The 3,888-nt window shown below is 41.9% G+C and overlaps 1 non-coding gene across 1 annotated transcript; it reads left to right on the top strand.

Moving 5' to 3' along the window:
- On the top strand, positions 1-82 carry trnas-uga (transfer RNA serine (anticodon UGA)). Its single transcript has one exon. It is a non-coding gene; the product is annotated as a tRNA-Ser (tRNA).
- The last annotated feature ends 3,806 nt before the right edge of the window (positions 83-3,888 follow it).

Raw genomic sequence — 3,888 nt, 5'->3', positions numbered from 1 at the left:
GCTGTGATGGCCGAGTGGTTAAGGCGTTGGACTTGAAATCCAATGGGATTTCCCCGCGCAGGTTCAAACACTGCTCGCAGCGACTTTGATGCAAATTCTTTATTTTATTTCATCGGCTCCCTGTGGCGATCACTGGCCCCGAAATTGATCAGAATTCCCTCCACTGCACTTTATTACACTGATTAACCCAAAGTTCCAATTGAAACACTAATAATTTATCGGCATCAATTAGATATTGTGGATTTGTTGGAAACTGGTGAGCAATACATACACAAAGCAGCATCAAAAATACTAATTAATAAAGAGCCCTGCAGTGTTTGGTAGGGAATCACCTTCAGCTAGTAAGTGGGAACACGGTTTGGTTTTATAAAACTGAACACGAATTAAAAAGTGTGTAAAAAGACCGTGGTTGGATTCGAACCTGCAATATTCTGATAACCTCAGAATTAATACCGAAGTCTGACGCCTTATCCATTAGGCCACACGAACAGTAAAAGCAACTTGCAGATCAGCGCCATCTGTGGACAGATAGACACAGGGTCAACCTTCCAGTTCCTTGAGTTCTCGGCAGAACAAAGGTTTTGTAGCTTTGTTTCAAAGTATTACAGCTCCAATCTTTTCAGCAAATAGCAAAATTAAGAAACTACCCACACCATCAAAAAGTAAATGGCCCGTACAGGGATCGAACCCACGACCTTGGCGTTATTAGCACCACGCTGTAACCTACTGAGCTAACCGTCCTGCCTTAACTCCTTTTGCTGCTAAATTCAATTTATGTTGATTTTTGTTTTTTGTCAGTTGTCAGTGCTCCGGTTTCCTCCCACAGTCCAAAGATGTGCGGGTTAGGTTGATTGGCTATGATAAATTGACCCTTCGTGTTAGGGGGATTAAATACGTGGGGTTACAGGGATAGGGTGGGATATGTGCTGGTGCAGGGGTTACGGGGATCGGGTGGAATATGTGTCGGTGCAGGCTCGATGGGCCAAAATGGCCTCTATCTGCACTGTGGGGTTTCTGTGATTCTGTGATTCTAAACCTCCACTGTGTTTAATCGCGTCGGGAACATGTGGTCAGTGTAAATCAATGTTTATTACTGGTATAGCTAACGGTAATAATGTCTGTTGGGCGAGTATTACAACCTCTTGTTGGTCAATAATCCATCAGAGAAAGATGTGCATCCACGTATAACGCTCGTTAGATGCCTCTTCCCCAAAATAAATTAACACATTCATTAATTAACGTGGAGGCCGAGGGCAGGACTGAGCTACTGCATAAGCATTGCAGCTGTACTCACAAAAAATAGGATGAAGTTAATTTTGCAGCAGAGAAGAGAGGATCATAGATATTGGATCTGGTCCAACTAACTAGAAAAGAGGTGCTAAATATGTTGCCATCACTCAACGTTAACAAATCACGTGGTCCAGATGGGAAGCACACTAGATCGCTGAGGGATGCAAGCGTGAAGATAGCAGAAGCTCTGATCACAACCTTTCAATCAACATTGGACATGGGAGTGGTGCCAGTGGACTGGAGGACTGTAAATGTTACACCCCTGTTCAAAATGAGGAGAGGGATAAATCTGATAACTACAGGCCAATCAGTCTAACATCAATGGTGGGAAAACTATTGGAGAGCATTGTCAAGATGAAAGTTAATTCTCAATTGGAGAAACATGGGTTAATAAGCAACCGACAGCACAGCTCTGTTAAAGCAAATCGTGTCTGACTAACCTGATTGAGTTATTTCGTGAAGCACAGACCAGGTTGCTGAAGGCAGTGCAAAACATTTTGTATATATGGACTTTAAAAAGGCATTTGTTAAATGACCACGTAACAAACTTAGTCGGAAAATAGTAGCACATAATATTTAATAAATGGTGTTAGCTTGAATAGGTAATTGGCTAAGGGATAGGTGTTAGAGAGCAATGGTGAACGGATGTTTATTTCTGACTGCAGAGAAGTAAGCAGTGACGTCCTCCAGGACTCATTATTTGGACCACTGATTTTTTCATTATGTATAAATGACGTGGACTTGGATATAGGGAGTACAATTTCGAAGTTTGCGGATGATTCACAAATTGGGAAAGTGAGCAGGACAGTAGCAGGCTTCAGGAGGACATAGACAGACTATGAAATGGTACTCGTCAGGTGCAAGTTAATGCAGAGAAATTTTCAAGTGTTGCACTTTTGGAGGAACAACATGCAGAGGCAGTACAATCTAAAAGGGTATTATTTTGAGGTGTGTTCTAGAGCAGAGGGAACGGATGTGTGTGCATATTTATAAATTTTTGAAGGTGCCAGATGTTAAGGCGGTTAAGAAAGCCTATGGGATTCTTGGCGTTGTAAATATGTCATCGAGCACTGAAAAAGGAAGTCAGGCTAAACTTTTACAAATCATAGGTTAGGCCTTAACTGGAGCATTGTGTACAGCTTTGGGCCTGACACTTAGAAAGGATGTCAAAGCCTTGGGGAGATTTACCAATATGATTCACGGATGATGGACTTCAGTTAATTGGAAGGACTGGAGGCTGTTCCTAGTGGGGAGCCGCAAGGATCAGTGCTGGGGCCTCAGCTATTTACAATCTATATTAAGACCTAGATGAAGGGACTGAGTGTAATGTATCCAAGTTGCTGATGATACAAACTAGGTGGACAGTATGCAGTGAGGCCAACACAAAGTGTCTGCAAAGGGGTATTGAGAGACTAAGTGAAGGGGAAGTAAGGTAGCAGATGGAGTATACTGTAGGGAAATGTGAGGTTATTATTTTTTTTTCAGAATAATGGAAAAACAGAACTTTTTTAAATGGTGAGAAACTTTTAAATTCTGGTGTTCACAGAGATTTGGGCCATCCTCGGGCAAGTATTACTGAAGGCTAGCGTGCCAGTAGAGCAATCAATAAGGAGGGCAAATGGCATATTGGCCTTTATTGCAAGGCGTTTGGTGTATAAGAGTAAGGTAGTCTAGCTACAATTGCACAGGACCTTGGTGAGGACACACCTCGATTACTGTGAACAGTTTTGAGTGCATAGGGGATATTTTTAAAGCTTGAATATGATACGAAATTCGGATATGTAGTAAACAACGAGGAGGATCGTAACAGACCAGGAGGACATAGACAGTCTGGTGAAATGGGCAGACACATGGCAGATGAAATGTAACTCAGAGCAGTGAGAAGTGACACATTTTGTTAGGAAGAATGGGGAGAGGCAATATAAACTAAATACTACAATGTTCAAGGGGGTGCAGGAAGCGAGGGGTCTGGGGGAATAGGTACACAAATCTTTGAAGGTGGCAGGATTAGTTGGTAAGGCTGTTAAAAGCATGTGGAATCCTCGGCATTATTAATAAAGCATGGATTACAAAAGTAACGAAGTTATGCTAAACATTTACATTAAAAAAAACTGGTTCACCTCAGCCTGAGTAGTCCGTTTAATTCTGGGTGCTTTAGAAAGGATGTCAAGGCCTAGGAGATGGTGCAGAGGAGATTTACGAGAATGGCACCAGGGATGAGAGACTTCAGTTTTGTTGCGAGACTGGCATATTCTCCTTCGAGCAGACAAAGTTAAGGGGTTTCGATAAATGTGATCAAAATCGGGATTGATTTTGATAGAAAAAATAGGGAGAAACTCTTTCTAGTGGCGGAATAGAAACATAGAAAAATAGGAGCAGGTGTAGAGTATAAGACCTTCGAGTCTGCTCCACCATTGAATATGTTCGTATCTCATCTTTATCTCAATACCATATCCCCGCTCTCTCCACATACCCCTTGATTCATTTTGTGTCTAGAAAGCTTTCTATCTCCTTCTTAAATATTTTCAGTGAATTTGCCTCCACAACATTCTGCGTTGAGAGTTCCGCACATTCACCACCCTCTGAGTGAAGAAATCT

Source organism: Somniosus microcephalus, unplaced genomic scaffold (genome assembly GCF_052327205.1).
Source record: "Somniosus microcephalus isolate GS21.2 unplaced genomic scaffold, FLI_Smic_1.0 unresolved_chr8, whole genome shotgun sequence".
Classification (NCBI taxonomy): Eukaryota; Metazoa; Chordata; class Chondrichthyes; order Squaliformes; family Somniosidae; genus Somniosus; species Somniosus microcephalus.
This window is presented reverse-complemented; position numbering and strand designations above follow the sequence as displayed.